Raw genomic sequence first — 21,536 nt, forward strand, 5'->3', positions numbered from 1 at the left:
GTTAAAATATTTTGGTATTTTTACAAACATACCTAAATAAGATATCAATAAATTTTCATAGCTTATATTACAGAAAGGAAGGAGTTCAGGCTCACTGTCTTTTACCTGAAATCCTAGGGACTGGATACATTTACAAATTTAGATTTTAAAAAATATGTATTTTAGAAAGATAGTGTAGCATATTATGCAGTGTCCCTAGAAGGAGCTTACCCTATAATTAAACGATTAGGTTGGGTGCTGTGGCTCATGCCTGTAATCCCAGCACCTGGGAGGCTGAGGTGGGCAGATCACCTGAGTCAGGAGATTGAGACCAGCCTGGCCAACATGGTGAAACCCCATCTCTACTAAAAATACAAAAATCTTCCAGGTGTGCTGGTGGGCGTCTGTAATCCCAGGTACTAGGGAGGCTGAAGCAGGAGAACCACTTGAACCAGGGAGGCAGAGGTTGCAGTGAGCTGAGATTGCACCATTACACCCCAGCCTAGTTAACAAGAGCAAAACTCTGTCTCAAAAAACAACAGCAGCAACAACAAAATGATACTAGTATTTCTTTAAGCAACAGTTTGAATATTCTTATTAAAGAGTATACATTAATTCCATAAATAACCTTTCCTCAGTTCATATCTGATTGTGCTTACTGCAAAGTCATTTCTAGAATTTTTTTTACCTTTTACATGCTTTGGTTTTGTGGATACCTGCTTATGAATCATAATTTGTCTGAGCAAATATTTGCCTACAACTTCCACTTGCCTTTTACAATTACAAATCGGGGCAAGAACACTACCATGCTCTTAATTAAATACATACATAATACATGCCAGGTGCCAAGTGCTGTGTATCCTTAGTGAAGCTGTCATATGTCTACCTGCTAAACTTTTATAGATGTATACAGAAGCGGAGTTATGGGTAGGAGAGGGGGTCCTTCCAACATGGACTTGCTCTTGGTGAAATTAACATGGTATAGGGCCTTGGATTTGCAAGTTTAGAGAATTCATGTTGTTAGAGAGTGAATCTAACTTATATTAATTCCCACATGAAAATGATATATAAATCATTAAACTGATTTATTGACTTACAATGAAGGATGCAGACTGTAATTTTCAAACTCATAGGAATAACTACAGAGGAAGAAAAAATTTAATCCCAATTTTATCTGGTGAACATAGATGGAACAAATTGAGTCAGTGGTAGAGAGATTGGAAATTTGTACTGGCATCCAGCTAAGTATGTCTTTCTCAACATTGGAAATATGTGCCAGACGTCCATAGGTTTGTGCCTAGGATGTCATTATCCCCAGAGAGTGCTAACAGAAGTCTGCTGACTTCTGACCTGTTTGGGACTCTGTTTAGGTTGCTCCTAGCAGGTGATCCTTCCTTTCCCAATTTAGTTTCATAGGACACCACGTTACAGTTATAAGTGGAACTCTGAGACTTGATTGATGATGTTAGAGTTGCATAACATGTAAGAAATAGTCCTCATATTCTCATTCAAGACTGAAAGCACCTAGTATAAGTAGATTAATCCAGGTGTATCTTCAATTCATTGGAGTTTCCTCATTTTTCTCCTTGTGTATGGGGCACATGGTGATACCTTGGCTTATAAATCAGCTGATCTTATTAATATTATCAGCAAAACCAATCTTATAGATAATCCATATTTTAATTATTTTAATATTTATTTGCATCGATGTCACTTTTAACAAATGCTTTCTTTATACAGAAAGACATTACAAAACACATACTTCAAATGAGTATGTCTTTAATAACCCTAAATCACCATTTTTATTTCTGTTAATTCTAATTTAGCTTAGTGACTTTTTCACTGTGGACCATCCATCCTAATCTTGAGCTTTAGCGTTGACAGCGATGAGGCTGAGTTACATAAAACAATAAAAACTAAGTAGAATCTTTGTACAGTAAGAATTTAGGTGAAACTATACTAACTAATCTTTTTTAAGACTTTATTTGATTTGAATCTCAAATTAAGGACATCAACTTGTCCCCCACCATAAGAAAGTATTGTCCAAGGCTATTGAGCTACTGGATCAAGAACAAAGACCACAGAAGCCAGTACCTTCTTATAAATGTTATTTTATTACATTCCAACATCTGCTTGTCAGAGTTGAAAATAGAAGATAGGTAAGAGATCACAAGATCTTTCTTCTGGCTCTCGGCTCACCTAATTTTGTGAATAAACTTGCGAATTATGACAGGGCAGATGTAAACACATTTGAACAATAATGATGAGCTCCAAATTCTAAGCTTAGTAGGGTCCATGAAGCTCCTTGCTTCAACTTTTAAATCCTCCCATGAGTAGTCCTGATATGTTAAAGATTAATCAGAAGCCAGATGTGATGAGTCCTGGATGTGGGGCCCTACATTCAGGGTGGAAGCAGTCTTACTGTGGAGGCCTTTCTTACTCATCTGTCTGAATTGTAGACCCATACATTGATAGAAAATTTTTTTCTTATTACAGATAATATTCCTACAAGTTCTTTTCAGACCCACAATGGTTGTTCATTACTATCAGCTCAGTTTATAGAGAAGAGATTATAAGTGAGATTTCCATTGCACATCTTACCTGGAGATGAGGTCATTACCAAATACCGTTGGTGCAGGAGCTGGGGATGTGGTGGGAAAGAGGGTTGTCAGAAGGTACACAAAGAAAAACTTCACTCAAATGACACAACTAAGATATAATTTTGAAAGGTAAACTTCATTATGCAATGTGACCAGTTTTGAATGATTATTTTATTGGAGTTCAAGCTTTGAAGTTAATCAGCGTTTCTAGAAATCCTCAGCAGAGTATTTTAAAAATTCATACACAAAAGAAAAAATGAACAGATGAAGAACTATGCATTAATAGGCTTACTTGAAAAAATCTTGGGATATTTATGATTTTCATAAAAGTATTTTTAGAACATTGTCTTTTTTCCTGTTAAGAAAAATGATTTACTGTTTTTAGAACCATATTTAATCTTTCTTCTTAAAAGAACCAGTGTTCTCTGAATTCTTTCAAATTCAGCAATGCCAGGAAAATCAAAATATAAGTCTGTTCAAGGTTGTTTGAGAGGTAATCATTCTTGAAATTGACACAAAAGACTAAGGCCTTCATTTCTTTACTTCAGGCAGTCTATTTTGATCGTATTGTCAAGCTTCAGTAAGAACTAGGAATTGTTCTTCAATATAGTGTTTGTGTTAGACCATGGGTGTATTTCTCATTTTCTTACTTAAAATGTACATTATGTTTGCCATGAGCACAAGTCAATAAACAACACTAATGTTTTAAACTTTAGTAGAACATGTGTAATATAAATTCCCTGAGGACAACAGTGAATGATTTGAAACTCTTCTATCATATTTAGTGATGCACTGCTTGGCAATTGAACTAATCAAGGTGAAGTCCTTAGAAATGAGTATTGTTCATAAAATTGTGTGTGTGTGTGTGTGTGTTGTGTTTTGAAGGAAGGCAAATATAAAGCTTTCCTATTTTAGACTGCAGTTTCCAAATCCAGCTGTAGAGATGCTGCTTAAATTGATTGGGAATGGGGCCCCATGGATTTGAATTTTTAAAAGTCATCATGTCACTTTAATGCGTAGCCATGGTTGAGCATCACCGTGCATCCCTTCAAATTATTGCCTTTGAGTACTTAAATATAAGGATATAGGGTAGAGGGGTGTGTGTGTGTGTGTGTGTGTGTGTGTGTGTGTGTGAATAACATTAGCATTAAAGGGGAAGCCTTTTTGTATTACAATTCAAAAATTTCTAAATTTCAACTATCTACTATAGTTTTTATTATTATACTTTAAGTTCTGGGGTACATGTGCAGAATGTGCAGGTTTGTTACATAGATATGCATGTGCCATAGTGGTTTGCTGCACTCATCAACCTGTCATCTACATTAGGTATTTCTCCTAAAGCTATCCCTCCCCTAGCTCCCCACCTCCCCACAGGCCCTGGTGTGTGATGTTCCCCTCCCTGTGTCCATGTGTTCTCATTGTTCAACAACTACTTATGAGCGACAACATGTGGTCTTTGGTCTTCTGTTCTTGTGTTTGCTAAGAATGACAGTTTCCAGCTTCATCCATGTCCCTGCAAAGGACATGAACTCTTCCTTGTTTGTGGCTGCATGGTATTCCATGGTATATATGTACCACATTTTCTTTATCCAGTCTATTGTTGATGGGTATTTGGGTTGATTCCAAGTCTTTGCTATCGTGAATAGTGCTGCAATAAACATACATGTGCATGTGTCTTTATAGTAGAATGATTTATAGTCCTTTGAGTATATACCCGGTAATGGGATTGCTGGGTCAAGTGGTATTTCTGATTCTGATCCTTGAGGAATTGCCACACTGTCTTCCACAGTGGTTGAACTAATTTACACTCCCACCAACAGTATAAAAGCATTCCTATTTCTCTCATCCTCTCCAGCATCTGTTTTTCCTGACTTTTTAATGATTGCCATTCTAACTGGCATGAGATGGTATCTTACTGTGGCTTTGATTTGCATTTCCCTAATGACAAGTGGTGATGAGCCTTTTTTCATATGTTTGTTGGCTGCATAAATGTCTTCTTTTGAGAAGTGTCTGTTCATATTGTTTGCTCACTTTTTGATGGGGTTGTTTGTTTTTTTCTTGTAAGTTCTTTGTAGATTCTGGATATTAGCCCTTTGTCAGATGGATAGATTGCAAAACTTTTCTCCCATTCTGTAGGTTGCCTGTTCACTCTGATGATAGCTTATTTTGCTGTGCAGAAACTCTACTATAATGTTTTAATCTTTCTGTCATTTATTTTTTTCACAGTTGAGGCATGTTGTTACTTTCTCTTAATAGTTATTAATTATTGCAACTGTATGCACATTTTGAAAGGTAGATAATTTCTGACACCTAATTATGAGAAGATTGTTATGTTATACTTTTTAGTATGTAGTTGTTCTGTCTTCTTTCCTCTGAATATTTAGAGCTGAGATATTTGATTTTGGAAGATCTATATTATCCTAAAAAGTAAGCTATACTGTTAGAAATGGCTGTGTATTCTTTCTGTTTGACCTTCTTTTCCACTTAGGCTGGGTTTGACTTTTGGCTGAGGTATGCCAACTCAGTCAGTATTACAACACCAGCACATTATCATGATCATTTATGAGGATAAATTCTTATTATAGCACTGAACATTTAAAGAAATAATGTGAATGAACTTTGTCATAAAATCTCAAATTTAAAAGGAACTTAAAAAAACATCTAGGACAAACTTCTACTCGATAAAGTCCCTGGTATAAAATCATATTCTGTGAGGTAAACCTCTATATTTAAGGAGTGTTCTAATTGTCAGAAAATCTTTCCTCTCCTTACATTGATTTTGTTTCCAACACTCCCTATCCTTATTCCCTGGAGCCAATGTTGAAGCACAAAATACATCCTCTCTTGTCTTCAGTTACTGGGAAAAATGTGAATTCTTAAATTTGCCACTTATAGTGAAGGAGATAACTAAAAGACACTTGCAAAGCAGCTTCACAGGTAGAATATTATTTAATTTTTACAAAACTTTATCCCCTTTCTTTAAGAGTTATCCCACAGACACATTGTTTAGATAAGAATTATTTTGTATAGCCCACCTTCATTGAGTCTAAGACAATATTGTTTTCTAAGACAATTGAATTGTCTAAGACAATTCAATATTGTTTTTAAATAGAAATCCAACCCTCAATTTTATATTTTAATCATATTGTCACATTTAATAAAATTATATAACTATGATATGAATTATGATCAATTATTATTAACAGATATTAGAAACCACAGAAATGGAATAGAGGTAAGCATAAAATTCATGTGAAAGAGATAAAAGTTTAGGGTTCTGTATAAGTCTTAAATGCTAAGAATGCTGCAGGCATCAGCTATTTCCTTGGCATTTGATTGAGAGAGAACTCCGAGTGTGATTTTTTGATCTTGTCAACCAAAATTATTTATTCAGGAGAAACTAATTAATATGCTCCTTTTCTGTACATATTATATGTGCGGCTTAAATATTATTATCAAGTCAAGTTGAAATGTTTTTATCTATCAGTGGAATTTGAAGAATTAATAATCAATGAATTAAAATGCTTAAATATTTTCTGAAAATATAGAATATACATAAATTTTAAGGATTCTGTTCTTTCATCATAGATTTGTTTTCTTCTCATAACGTTTTGTGTGTATGGAGCATTATGTGTTGAGAAAGTTAGTGTTTTATAATATACTGTTTCATTAGCAGTATATTTAAATGTACACATAAATGTAAGGGAAATAGTTTATAGCCTTGAAGGGTTTTGTCTTTCAGAAAGGAAAAGGAGAAACAAAAGCACTAAATTTAAGCACCCAAACATGCGCTGCGTCTGTAAAAGTGTTGTTCCAGGAAACTAGCTGCTTCCATTGTTTAATATTCAAAGAATTCTTCAATTATATAAAGTGCAACATCACATTACTGTGGCAAAGATCATTTTTGCTTTGCTTCTAAGTTATTTCATTGACTAAATCACTTTTCTGCAACCTGTATTATGTTGAAGAAATGTAACTTTATTTTAATGTTTTATTTCATGGTCTGTATTATCCTAAAAAGTAAGATATACTTAAGAATCATGATTATCTCTGGAAAAAAGACTTTTTGAAGTTGCTAAGTGAGCATTCTGTATTTTTGAGGGTTAATACTCTAATTTTTACCCATACTTCTAATATCTGCCCCCTCCTTCAGCTCCAGAAGTTTGCTTTATGTGCTAATTTATGTTTTTCTTTAACCTTAACAGAGATATAGGCTTACTTTCTTGACCTGTTCAAGATCTCTTGAGTTATAAATATTAATGGCTGCAATTCATAGAGTTTAGAAAAGTATTACTAATTTCTAAATTTATATATTGATATATTTTGAGATTCTAACCTTCATACTTTGATGTGAGAGACAAAGTTAAAATGGTATTTTAGAAAACTAAGCAATATTGAAGAGTCTATGTAATTTTATTTCCTTATCACATAATTTATCAGAAAAATGAAAAGTTGGTAAATATATGCCTCTTTGCACAAACAATAAATGGCTTTTAAATTTAAGATTCTGATGCACTATCTAGATCTGAAAGATTCTGATCTACTTGTTTTACTTTCTCCCATGCCAATTCCACAAAACACTAAGAAATTGTTTCTGCTCCCATCCCTTCACCAAAACAGTTGGACAACGTTTATCAGGAATGTAGGATGTAAAAAAAATTAGTGATTATTCCAACCTCTATTCCTCATTAGATGAAAATCAAGTATTTAACAGTGTTAGGAGTTCTATATCATCTTCTACTTTTTTGTTTGTTTGTTTTTGTTTTTCAAATCCTTGATTGGTCATTGACTTGATCAATGACTGGTGCCTTTGAGTAGAGCCTTCTAAGAGAACCCAGGGTACATTGCTCCAGAATACCTTCATCCCTGTCCCTTTACTTTGACAGATATTTTTAGGTCCTAAGTTATTTTCCTAATGCTCCGATCAATTGTTCCCACAGCTTGGTGCCAGTGACCTATCTGTGGGGAAGGTATAATATAATAAGTCAGAGGCACAGGTGCCTAGTTTTTGTCTACCATTTACAATAACTTGTGTTTTGATCTTGCAGCATGGTAACCCATGGCCTTTTCACTGCATTAGCTTTCATTACCTCATATATACATGTCTGTGTGCATATGTATAGTGTGTATGTACATGTATACATCAAACATTTATGTAGACTGTATATTCTGGCAAATACTTTAAATATTTTAAATATATTAACTGGTTATTATCCATCCTTTATAGATGAAAACTGTGATGCACAGAGAATTTAAGTCATTTTCCCAGTGCTATTCAGCTAAGTCCAGAGTCCATGTTCTTAATTACATTTCTAATGTAAAATTGAAGCGGATTCATTTTTATTAATTGTCCTTCTATTTTTCTATATTGCTACACATAATGTGGTGACTACATTTATTTGAATCACTAAAAAATCATAATATAGGACTTTTAAATTTATTGAGTTTTTTGTTTCTCACTGGCTTAAAGTCTGAGATGTCAGAGAAATATTAAAAATTATATTTTTAGATATTATGCATGATACATAAGCCTAACTCATCAATTTTCTATAATTATTATTGTTGTAGAAAACAATCTTCTATGTCTTCTACAAGATTTAAATTTTTTTTTTTTAATTGCATTTTAGGTTTTGGGGTACATGTGAAAAACATGCAAGGTTGTTGCATAGGTGCATACGTGGCAGTATGATTTGCTGCCTCCCTCCCCTTCACCTATATCTGGCATTTCTCCCCATGCTATCCCTCCCCAACTCCCGACCCCCCCGCTATTCCCCCTCCCCCCAACAGACCCCCGTGTATAGTGTTCCCCTCCCTGTGTCCATGTGTTCTCCTTGTTCAACACCCGCCTATGAGTGAGAACATGTGGTGTTTGATTTTGTGTTCTTGTGTCAGTTTGCTGAGAATGATGTTTTCCAGGTTCATCCATGTCCCTACGAAGGATGTGAACTCCTCGTTTTTAATGGCTGCATAATATTCCATGGTGTATATGTGCCACATTTTTCCTGTCCACTCTATCATCGATGGGCATTTGGGCTGGTTCGAGGTCTTTGCTATTGTAAACTGTGCTGCAATGAACATTCGTGTGCATGTGTCCTTATAGTAGAACGATTTATAATCCTTTGGATATATGCCCAGTAATGGGATTGCTGGGTCAAATGGAATTTCTATTTCTAGGTCCTTGAGGAATCGCCACACTGTTTTCCACAGTGGTTGAACTAATTTGCACTCCCACCAACAGTGTAAAAGTGTTCCTATTTCTCCACATCCTCTCCAGCATCTGTTTTCTCCAGATTTTTTAATGATCGCCATTCTAACTGGCGTGAGATGGTATCTCAATGTAGTTTTGATTTGCATTTCTCTAATGGCCAGTGATGATGAGCATTTTTTCATATGTTTGTTGGCCTCATATATGTCTTCTTTTGTAAAGTATCTGTTCATATCCTTCGCCTATTTTTGAATGGGCTTGTTTGTTTTTTTCTTGTAAATCTTTTTTGGTTCATTGTAAATTCTGGATATCAGCCCTTTGTCAGATGGGTAGGCTGCAAAGATTTTTTCCCATTGTGTTGGTTGCCGATTCACTCTATTGACTGTTTCTTTTGCCGTGCAAAAGCTGTGGAGTTTGATTAGGTCCCATTTGTCTATTTTGGCTTATGTTGCCAATGCTTTTGGTGTTTTGGTCGTAAAGTCCTTGCCTACGCCTATGTCCTGAATGGTTTTGCCTAGATTTCCTTCTAGTGTTTTTATGGTGTTACGTCTTATGTTTAAGTCTTTAATCCATCTGGAGTCAATTTTAGTGTAAGGTGTCAGGAAGGGGTCCAGATTCTGCTTTCTGCATATGGCTAGCCAGTTTTCCCAACACCACTTATTGAACAGGGAATCCTTTCCCCATTGATTGTTTTTTTCAGGTTTGTCAAAGATCAGGTGGTTGTAGATATGTTGTGTCGCCTCTGACGCCTCTGTTCTGTTCCATTGGTCTATATCTCTGTTTTGGTACCAGTACCATGCTGTTTTGATTACTGTAGCCTTGTAGTAGAGTTTGATGTCCGGTAGTGTGATGCCTCCCGCTTTATTCTTCTTGCTTAGAATTGACTTGGCTATGTGGGCTCTCTTCTGGTTCCATATGAAGTTTAAGGTGGTTTTTTCCAGTTCTGTGAGGAAGGTCATTGGTAGCTTGATGGGGATAGCGTTGAATCTGTAAATTACTTTGGGCAGTATGGCCATTTTCACAATATTAATTCTTCCTAACCATGAACATGGAATGTTTCTCCATCTGTTTGTGTCCTCTCTTATTTCGTTGAGCAGTGATTTGTAGTTCTCCTTGAAGAGGTCCTTTATGTTCCTTGTTAGTTGTATTCCTGGTATTTTATTCTCTTTGTAGTAATTGTGAATGGCAGTTCGTTCTTGATTTGGCTCTCTTTAAGTCTGTTATTGGTGTATAGGAATGCTTGTGATTTTTGCACATTGATTTTGTATCCTGAGACTTTGCTGAAATTGCTTATCAGTTTCAGGAGATTTTGGGCTGAGGTGATAGGGTCTTCTAGATATACAATCATGTCGTCTGCAAACAGAGACAATTTGACTTCCTCCTTTCCTAATCGAATACCCTTTATTTCTTTTTCTTGCCTGATTGCTCTGGCTAGAACTTCCAGTACTATATTGAATAGGAGTGGTGAGAGAGGGCGTCCTTGTCTAGTGCCAGATTTCAAAGGGAATGCTTCCAGTTTTTGCCCATTCAGTATGATATTGGCTGTCTGTTTGTCATAAATAGCTTTTATTATTTTGAGATACGTTCCGTCGATACCTAGTTTATTGAGAGTTTTTAGCATAAAGGGCTGTTGAATTTTGTCGAAGGCCTTCTCTGCATCAATTGAGATAATCATGTGGTTTTTGTTTTTGGTTCTGTTTATGTGGTGAATTACATTTATAGACTTGCGTATATTAAACCAGCCTTGCATCCGCAGGATGAATCCTACCTGATCATGGTGGATAAGCTTTTTGATGTGTTGTTGTAATTGGCTTGCCGGTATTTTATTGAAGATTTTTGCATCTATGTTCATCATGGATATTGGCCTGTAGTTTTCTTTTCTTGTTGAGTCTCTGCCGGGTTTTGGTATTAGGATGATGTTGGTCTCATAAAATGATTTGGGAAGGATTCCCTCTTTTTGGATTATTTGGAATAGTTTCAGTAGGAATGGTACCAGTTCCTCTTTGTATGTCTGGTAGAATTCGACTGTGACACCATCTGGGCCTGGGCTTTTTTTGGGTGGTAGGCTCTTAATTGCTGCCTCGACTTCAGACCTTGTTATTGGTCTATTCAGGGTTTCGACTTCTTCCTGGTTTAGGCATGGGAGGAGGCTACTGTCCAGGAATTTATCCATTTCTTCCAGGTTTTCTAATTTATGTGCATAGAGTTGTTTGTAATAATCTCTGATGATGGTTTGAGTTTCTGTGGCATCTGTGGTGATATCCCCTCTATCATTTTTTATTGCATCTATTTGGTTATTCTCTCTTTTCTTTTTATTAGTCTGGCTAGTGGTCTGTCTATTTTGTTGATCTTTTCAAAAAACCAGCTCCTGGATTTATTGATTTTTTGTAGGGTTTTTCGTGTCTCTATCTCCTTCAATTCTGCTTTGATCTTAGTTATTTCTTGTTTTCTGCTAGGTTTTGAGGTTTTTTGATCTTGCTCCTCTAGCTCTTTCAATTTTGACGATAGGGTGTCAATTTTAGTTCTCTCCTTTCTTCTCATGTGGGCACTTATTGCTATATATTTTCCTCTAGAGACTGCTTTAAATGTGTCCCAGAGATTCTGGTATGTGGTGTCTTCGTTCTCGTTGGTTTCGAAGAACATCTTTATTTCTGCCTTCATTTCATTGTTTATCCAGTCAACATTCAGGAGAAAGTTGTTCAATTTCCATGAGGCTGTGCGATTCTGGGTTGACTTCTGAATACTGAGTTCTAACTTGATTGCACTGTGGTCTGAGAGACTGTTTGTTATGGTTTCCGTTCTTTTGCATTTGCTGAGGAGTGATTTACTTCCAATTATGTGGTCAATTTTAGAGTAGGTGTGATGTGGTGCTGAGAAGAATGTATATTCTGTGGATTTGGGCTGGAGAGTTCTGTAAATGTCTATTAGGTTTGCTTGTTCCAGGTCTGAGTTCAAGTCCTGGATATCCTTATTAATTTTCTGTCTCGTTGATCTGTCTACTATTGACAATGGGATGTTGAAGTCTCCCACTATTATTGTGTGGGAGTCTAAGTCTCTTTTCAAGTCTTTAAGAACTTGCCTTATGTATCTGGGTGCTCCTGTATTAGGTGCATATATATTTAGGATCATTAGCTCTTCTTGTTGCATTGATCCTTTTACCATTATGTAATGTCCTTCTTTGTCTCTTTTGATCTTTGTTGTTTTAAAGTCTATTTTATCAGAGATGAGAATTGCAACTCCTGCTTTTTTTTGTTCTCCATTTGCTGGTAAATCTTCCTCCATCCCTTTATTTTGAGGCTTTGTGTATCCTTGCATGTGAGGTGGGTTTCCTGGATACAGCACACTGATGGGTTTTGGCTTTTTATCCAATTTGCCAGTCTGTGTCTTTTGATTGGGGCATTTAGTCCATTTACATTTAGGGTTAATATTGTTATGTGTGAGTTTGCTCCTGTCATTTTGATGCTAGCTGGCTGTTTTGCCCATTGGTTGATGCAGATTCTTCATTGTGTTGATGCTCTTTACCATTTCGTGCGTTTTTGGAGTGGCTGGTGCTGGTTGTTTTTTTCTATGTGTAGTGTCTCCTTCAGGAGCTCTTGTAAAGCTGGTCTGGTAGTGATGAAATCTGTGAGTACTTGCTTGTTCACAAAGGATTTTATTTTTCCTTCACTTATGAAGCTTAGTTTGGCTGGATATGAAATTCTGGGTTGAAAGTTCTTTTCTTTAAGGATGTTGAATATCGGCCCCCACTCTCTTCTGGCCTGTAGGGTTTCTGCTGAGAGATCTGCTGTGAGTCTGATGGGTTTGCCTTTGTGGGTAACCCGACCTTTCTCTCTGGCTGCCCTTGGTATTTTCTCCTTCATTTCAACCCTGGTGAATCTGATGATTATGTACCTTGGGGTTGCTCTTCTAGAGGAATATCTTTGTGGTGTTCTCTGTATTTCCTGGACTTGAATATTGGCCTGCCTTGCTAGGTTGGGGAAGTTTTCCTGGATAATATCCTGAAGAGTATTTTCCAGCTTGGATGCATTCTCTTCGTCACATTCAGGTACACCTATCAAACGTAGATTAGGTCTTTTCACGTAGTCCCATATTTCTTGTTGACTCTGTTCATTCCTTTTTACCTTGTTTTCTCTAATCTTCCCCTCTCATTTTATTTCATTGAGTTGATCTTCGACTTCTGATATCCTTTCTTCTGCTTGGTCAAGTCGGCTGTTGAAACTTGTGCATGCTTCACGAAATTCTCGTGTTGTGTTTTTCAGCTCCATCAATTCACTCATATTCCTCTCTAAGTTGTCCATTCTCGTTAGCATTTCATCAAGTCTTTTTTCAAGGTTCTTAGTTTCTTTGCATTGGGTTAGAACATGTTCTTTTAGCTCACAGAAGTTTCTTATTATCCATTTTCTGAAAGCTGATTCTGTCATTTCATCACACTCATTCTCCGTCCAGTCTTGTTCCCGTGCTGGTGAGGAGTTATGCTGCCTTGTAGGGGGAGAGGTGTTCTGGTTTTGGGTGTTTTCATCCTTTTTGTGCTGGTTTCTTCCCATCTTTGTGGATTTATCTGCCTATTGACTTTGTAGTTGCTGTCTTTCTGATTTTGGTAATTTTAAGTCTGCAGCAGCTGAACTCATAAACCCCCTTTTCTTCTCCCCAGGTGTTCTGGCCGAGGGGGTTAGCGCTTTATGCTTTTCAGCTGTGTTGCTACCGTTTTCCCTGCCCACAACGTGGTAGTCTAGTCACACTCAGCCTGCAGAGGCTTCACTGAGCTGTTTTGGGCTCCGCCCAGCTTCCGTGTGAGCTTCCCTGCAGTCCTGTGGGTGTAGTTAGAACTGCTTCCGCTATGCTGGCCCGCCCCTGTAGTGACGGAGTCTCTGTAGTTGCGGTTTGTCTTGGTTATGGAAAATTGCCCCGGGAACTGCAGGGTGTTTCCCGATGGAGGACGCCCCTCCCCCAGAGAGCTGGACCATCCCGGGTTCAGCCATGTTTCCAGAGGGGTCCTCGCCCAGTAATCTCTTGGCTTGCCTCCTTGCCACAGCTCCCCTTGCTGGCCCAGAGGGGACACAGTCTCATTCACTTTGCTCAAGGAGCCGCTGCTCCCCGCCCCCGGTGCAGGCCGAGTGGCTGCTCTGGTCCAACCAGCGGAGCTGGGAACCCGTGGAGCTTCTCCACCTGTGAAACTCCTGGTCTGTGGGCAGTTAAAATCCGCTGCCCTGTGTGCCGCTGCCTCAGCCGAAGCAGCGGCTCTGAGATTCGTGGAGCTCCCTTGCCCGGGGTCTCCTGGCTTGGCTCCCTGCTTCAGCTCCCCTTGCTGGCTCAGAGGGAACTCTGTCTTTCTCGCTCTGCATAAGAAGCCACTGCCCCCCGCCCCAGGGCGTAGGCTGAGTGGCCACGCCACTGAAACCAGCGGTGCTGGCGACCCGTGGGGCTTTTCTTGCTGTGAATCTCCTGGTCTGTGGGCAATAAAAATCCGTCTGGGAATGCGGCGTCCACTCACCCTCTGCGCCTTCTCTCTGAGCTGCAATCCCGACTTCCTCCTAAGCGGCCATCTTGGATCCTCTCGAAGCTTTAAAATTTTAACTTTTAGGTTTAGGTCTATGATATTGATCAGTTTCTGTGTATAGTAGAAGGTAGGAATTTTTTGTTTTGTTTTGTTATGTTTAATGTAGCCAACCACACCAGGTGGAGTTGGCTTATGCCTGTAATCCCACCATTTTGATAGGCAAAGGTGGGAAAATCGCCAGAGTTCAGGAGTTCAAGACAAGCTTTGGCAACATGGCAAAACCCTGTTTCTATAAAAACTTTTTTTTAAGTAGCCAACCAGTCGCAGAATCATTTATAGCATCTTACTTCATTGGATTGCTTTGATGTCTTTGTCAAAAACAAAATGGTCCTAAAAGTGTAGTTCTGCTTCTGTCTTTATTATGTTCAGTAAACTATTTGTCCTTAAGCCTATATCACATGTCTAATTTGTTGTACCTTAATGCTAACTTTTCAAGTCAGGTGCGAAGTCCAACTTTGTTATACTTTTTTAACTTTTAAACTTTAAAAGTTAAAATTTTAAAACTTCTTTGGTGCTTCAAAATTTTAAATTGCTTTGGTGTTTACCCTTTGCATTTCCATGTGAAATTCAGAATCAGTCTGTTGATTTCTATAGAAAACAAGCTAAAACCATTTTTTGATATTGTGCAGTACTGAATCTTCAAATCCACAGCCTTGGTATATCTCTTTATTTAGTTATATTTCATTAATTAATGTTTGGTAATTTTCAGTATAGAATTTAGTAAATGCCCTTTGTTAAATTTGTTAAGCACTTTTTTTATTAGCACTATTGTAAATTTAATTTTAATTTAGTTTTTAAATGTTTGCTGATAGTATATTGTTATATTGTTAATTTTCTATACTGACTTTTATATTGCCACTTTTCTAAATTCACTTATTATTTCTAGTAATGTTTAGTAGATCTCTCCAGATTTTTTACATATAATATCCTTCTCTACAAATAGAGGCAGATTTATTTCTTCCTTTTTTATCTTTTTATTTCTTGCCTTAGTCCCAATTTATAAGAAAAGTGTTCAGTATTTTCAACATTAGGTATGAAGTCACCTATAGATTTTTGTATGTAAAACAATGAAAACTTTTAATAGAGCTTAAGCCCATGTTAATTAACTTTTCTATAGCTATCACACAATAGAACACATAATATCAATGTCTACATCTTGTCTTACTGTGTACTAAAAAAGGAATAACACCACATATATTCACTTGTGGAATTTTCATGTTAACATTTATATCTTAGAGATCTTGTATTTTATGAACAGTCCATCTAGTTTGTATTTATAAGCAACACATTTGTCTAAAAAATCCTAAACTATGTCAAACATGTTTAAATATACATGTTCTTTAAGAGAAGTGTAATGATAATAATACTAGGCATATATACTAGCTGTGGTAGTGGAAGTACTAGTAATATTTGTAGTAATTGCTAAAATAATTGTGTAATAATATCAATTAATATTCTAGATATTTGATGTGTAGGAATTTAATGTTTTAAAATTTCTAGGACATTTTTAACAATGACCTACAAACTATAGAAAAAGACAAGGAAGCCCATGTCAACCATAAAGCTCGTTAAAATACAGTGCTAGAATTGGATCACAGTTAAGCTCACACACATTTAACCACGGCGCTGCACTGTGCAGTAAAACTCCAAGCCAGACCCTAATCGATGCATTTATCACATATGAATTTTACCTTAATGATGTCCTTTCATTAATTATCACTTTGCCAAGGAAAAAGAACATGGGAGGCAATGGGAGAGATACAAAGAAACCATATACATTTCAACTCTCCAAAAAGATTGTAGAAAAGTAAATAGGTTATCCATGTATGTCTGTAAACCAACCTCTTTTCATCCTCCCCATTTTTCTCCCCTTCCCAGACACTAAAACCCCCAAATCTACTCTCTACTTCCAGGGGCTGTAAACATTCTTTTAGCTCCCACATCTTTTTGTGCCTGGCTTATTTCAATTAATATAATGTTATTCATATATAAACCTAACTATAGCATGTACCACCCTTACTATGTTACTAGAAGTTATTCCAGCTAAGTTTCTCAGAAAGTTTCTAGGTAATTAGAGTAAATTTACTTACAGCACCTTTGCAAGAGCTCTATATTCCTTTCATCAAAGGCACACAACTCATATCAATAAACAAAATATTCTTTAAAAAAATTAACATATCATGAATGCATGTGTGTTAATCAGTGTTCTTAATTAATATTTTAATGAATGAAATTAATGTATTAATTTATATATGTATTAACAGATTTTTTTAACAATGCTATAAGACATATAACATACACTAACAGGCACTAATATTTTTCCCATTTTAAACAGAAGGAATTTGAAACAGATTTTAAATAAGTTCATAAGGGCATAGAGCTAGTAAAGAGCAGGACTAATAATATGGCTGTGAATAAAAACATAGATGATATAAAAGTAATATAATAAAATGATCTTATATAACGTAATTAAACATGCTAATTTTATATCAATAACAAATAATACACAAATGATTTTTAAATGAATATAATGACAATTATTTTTCTAGATAATGATAAAATAGTATGTCATGTATTGTATCTGTATAAGGTTATAATCGATTAAATCATAGAATAAACACAATAGAATGTGGCTTTCATATCTTTTTTAGGGTACACAAGCAAATTACATTTTTTTCCACAATCACGCTGTATATACTCTGTGATCACTATATGTTTTAGTGGCCTTTAACCTTATTCCACCCTATGTGCACTCTACTAAGAAAATTGGTCTTGTTATGTGAATTGACAATGGATTAAGTATGTTTTTGTATCTGAAGTAAGCCAGATAAACAGTCAACTGAAACACTAATCTAGAAACTGAGAGGGGAGAAAAACTGTCGATAACCAGAATTGAGAAATCTTAAGATGAATGGCCTGTGACAGAATGGTAGAGTAGGCTCCATGTGAAGGTACAGTGATGTCGATGAACTAGATGGTCCTCCAAACAGCTGTGCCTCCAGTGAAAAGAAAGCAGGGAATATGGGTCATCAGGCATTAGGAAGCTGAAAAGTAACCTGCAGGTCTCTGCGGTGACTTTGGGTAATAATTCCATTCTTGCGTGGATCTGGTGTTCTGAATGACACTACATTGGAGCATTTCTCCAATTACTTAAGGGATTTCATACATTAAGTTCCCCCAATACTTGGAAGCCTCAATATATATTCTTTCTCTGTAGAAATCTATTATGAATTCAAACTTCTAAGGATTTTGCTGACCCAGAGCTTATACACGTTTAAATAAACATCATAAATAAAGAAGCACACTAATACAATACAAATAAACTAAAAAACAAAATGAGGCAAGCTAACAGGAGCAAGAGTGAACAATGCTAATGGCAAGAACAAGACAAGATTTATGTTTTAAACACTTAAAATTCTAAAATTGTTAGAGACAAATTATTAGTAATATGTATCAACTGTATTATATATATTCAAGGTGTGAAACATTTAATAATTTTAAAATGATATTGATATATTCAAGTAATACCAAACACAATTTCAGAAAAAATTACTCAACTTTTAAAGAACCAAATAGCATTTACTTAATTAAAATACCATTTAATTAAAAATTAAGTCAATAAACAGCAGATTAGATGAACTCAAAGATAATGAACTATAATTTGTATACATTTGTGAGTATATATATATATATGTATTATGTATGTAACATAATAAACTGTAATATACACAAATATTAGCTATTATATATTACATATGTGTGCAATACATGAAAATATTATATATATTATATATGTGTGTACATGTATACACATACATATTTCTGAAAAATGACCCAAAAAGATAGAATATATAGACTATAGAGTAGAATGAGAAAGTATCCAAAGTTTAATCTGAAATATAGAAAGAGTAATCATAAGTAATAACACAGAGAAAATAGTAGAAGAGAATTTAGTTGAGAATCTTTGTTGAGAATATTAGTTGAGAATTTTCCAGAGGTGATGAAATATATGATTCCACAAGTACAGGAAACATAGTGTATACCAAGTGAGATAAATAAGAAGAAACCCAAGTCTAGACACATTACAGGAAAAGGAGAGATTACCAAAGTAAAGTCCATCCAGATAGAAAAGCTGTATTACCTACCAAAAATATTGTACCATTAAACCAACAAAAAGCATCTCAGCAAGATTAATGTGATTCAGAATACAGTGGAAATGTACCCTTAAAATATTGAAAGAAAATTTTTAAAAGTTCAAAAGCCAGCATTTCAGAAGGAAAAAATCTTCTAAGACCGTTTGCTACATAAACATCCTTGAAAAGAGTACACAGAACAAAAGCTGGCAGTGCCTCTGATTGCAGGATGTGAAAACGTGTGCGTGAACCCTGGGAACTGCCTCCAAACACTGTCCTCTGTTCCCACATCTTGGCTTCTGGAGAACATTCCTCTACATAGGCCACTCCATCAACAGGTGCTTGAACCAAACCTGTTCACTTTATCTCATGAAGCTTTTAATTAAGGATATTGTCAAGGGAACTGTAAGCAAGAGGATGATACAGGAAGCTTGCAGGCAATATTTATGTCAGCAGTGACTCTGACCCCCACTCCAAGGTCTCAGAGCCAACCACCTGGACACAATGCATAAATCATCCAGACCTACCTTATACATCCAAGGTGGCTTTTGCCTTATGTTTCCATCTCGGCCTTTCTATTTGGCCTGTGGAATTCAGTCACATATGGCAGAATACACTAGTGATTGCATAGATGTTACTATTTTACCTGCAGAGAAGCATCTTGGACAATCATGTCATCCAGATATCTGGTCGGTAGACTGTGACTGACCTGAATGCCTTTCAGAATCGACATTCTGTCGTTGATCACTTCACTTTACAAATGTGTTAGTGACACATTTTGTTACCAACTTTCCTAGTTGCATACTCCTGTTATGGAAAGAACTTCCTGCAAGGTGTATATAAATAATGAGTCTGGTATCCCACTTGGAAATATGTAAGCGGTGATAAATTCACTTTAGACAGCACTCCTGAGTTAGCTGAGGGCTACATTATCTACTGGTGCTGTTTCCTAAAGGAGTTGAGGGTCTCGAAGACCACCCCTGAGGTGTATGTCATTGTATTTTCAGTACAAAAGCAAATTAATTCCTGTGTTTCTTTCCAGAAGTACATGCTATCAGTGCATAAAGTACTCTGGAGAGAAAGTGTTGTTAAACTGGTGTGACTCTGCAGGTGGGACCTATATTGCTCAGGGACATACATTGACAGTTCATCACATACGGCTATCCAGCCTGCTGTTGGGGCTCAGGTTTCCTGATTCACTTAGAATAACAGACTCTACTCCTCATTTTTGGAGTGCTAGCTTGAGGGAAGTCTGCCTAATCTGTCTTATTTTTTCTAGCAACCAGACTGGTAGCATCCATTCACCCCACAGAATGAGAGTGGAGGTGGGAAACATGTTGACAGGTGTTTTGCATGGGAAGTTCAGGAGCAGGTGCCATCTCCTTCTGTCTCTAGACTTCTCTGGTACGGTTAAGTGAAATGGAAAAAGGAATGTCTGGGGAAGGCAGATCCAGCACACAGTTAAATTTAAGGCATTTGCACACTTTGGGAAACACACAAAGGCATTTTCCATGGGGAGGAAAGATGTCAGGGTGGCTTGGAAAAACAAAAGATCATGAATGTTTCTTGTCTCTCTGTTGATTTCAGAGTCTCAGGTGCTCCTTCTCCAGGAATACCTGGTGTTGTCCCCTTTAGCACCACAAGTTTAGTGGGTTCCATTACAGTCACTAACATTTTCCTTTCTTCTCATCGACTCCTAAGCTTTACACCAGAATATTTTATCCATAAAGGTCTATTAGGAGGGACAGGGAAGTTTTATAAAAGAGAGACCCATTTTGTTCTCAACTTTGCCTCCATGGACTACTATCAGTGGAATCAAAGAGCAATGTGATCCAGAATTGAGTTTGAATCCCTCAGGCCCAATTTGAACAGGCTGCCACCTGGAGGTACAGCAACCAGGCCAGCCTGCAGTAAGGAGAAATCCTGAATGTTTCAAACAGGTATATATACCTCTGAGGGAGGCAGAGACATGACTCTTTCTGAGTTTATGTTTTAAGAGCCAACCCCAGTGTCCAACACTATCAGATTCTTGTGGATGGTCGGAAGCATGGAAGTCCTTAAATACCTTGCAGGTCAGCCCATTACTGAGTAGATTTGGTGATAAAAGGGGCACTGTTGTGAGACTGCACATAGGCCAAAGAGCTGAACATATGACAAGGATTCCTTTTAAACGGTGCAGTGATGCTGTCAGAGTCAGCTGATAACACTGGAACAGTGATGGCGTAGAGATTTGTAGCTCAAGGTACTCACAAGGGTTGTGGAGCCCCACAGGTAGGAGATGCCGCACAACTCACTAGATGACTTCCAGATCAGCCTGTGGGTTTAGTTGCAAAGGACTAAGGAGAATGTCTAGGTGGGGAACATACTCCCTTCAATACCCAAAGCATGCAAGAAGGCTTGGGGCTTACATTTTGGTGATAAAAAGAAAAGATAGCAGTTTCTCTTCCATGTTGGAGAGATGAGCCTTGCAAATTCACCCAGATAGCCCTAACAAATATAGTGAACAGGTGCCATACTTTGCTGGAGTTTATCAGTCATCTCTTCTGGCAGAGGTGGAATAATACTGCAGTCAGTCATTGAGATTCAGGCTTTGGACTTGCCAAACAACAGGGTATCTATCATCTGCATAGGAAAAGCTTTAGACATTGAAGGTTTGTTAGAGTTATCCAGGGAATTACAACCAACAGGATATATACAGGTAGAAATAAGATGTATTCTAGGAATTGAGTCACGTGGCAATGGAGGCTGACAAGATCTGTTGTCTACAAGCAGGAAAGTCAGGAAAGCTGATGAGGTAATTCAGTCTGTGGCCTAAGGTCTGAGAGTCAAGGGCTGTATGGTGTAAGTCCCAGATGTGAGTCCAAACCCCTGAAAGGAATGAGTGCTGATGTCAGAGGGCAGAAGATACATTCTCAGCTCAAGCAGAGAGGCAGTTTGCACTTTCTCGGCTTTTTAAATTTTATCCAGACCCTCAATGGATAGGATGATGCGCACCCACATTGGTGAGAGGGTCTTCTGTACTCGGTCCACCAATTTGAAAGTTCGTCTCTTCTGGAAACATC

At 37.0% G+C, this 21,536-nt stretch overlaps 1 protein-coding gene across 2 annotated transcripts in view; it reads left to right on the plus strand.

The window, feature by feature from the left end:
* The window catches only part of SPOCK3 (SPARC (osteonectin), cwcv and kazal like domains proteoglycan 3), a 577,835-nt gene that overhangs the window by 363,969 nt on the left and 192,330 nt on the right, over positions 1-21,536 (plus strand). The window lies entirely within an intron of this gene.

This window comes from Aotus nancymaae, unplaced genomic scaffold (genome assembly GCF_030222135.1).
Source record: "Aotus nancymaae isolate 86718 unplaced genomic scaffold, 86718_ANA_hifiasm-v0.15.2.pri h1tg000115l, whole genome shotgun sequence".
Classification (NCBI taxonomy): domain Eukaryota; kingdom Metazoa; phylum Chordata; class Mammalia; order Primates; family Aotidae; genus Aotus; species Aotus nancymaae.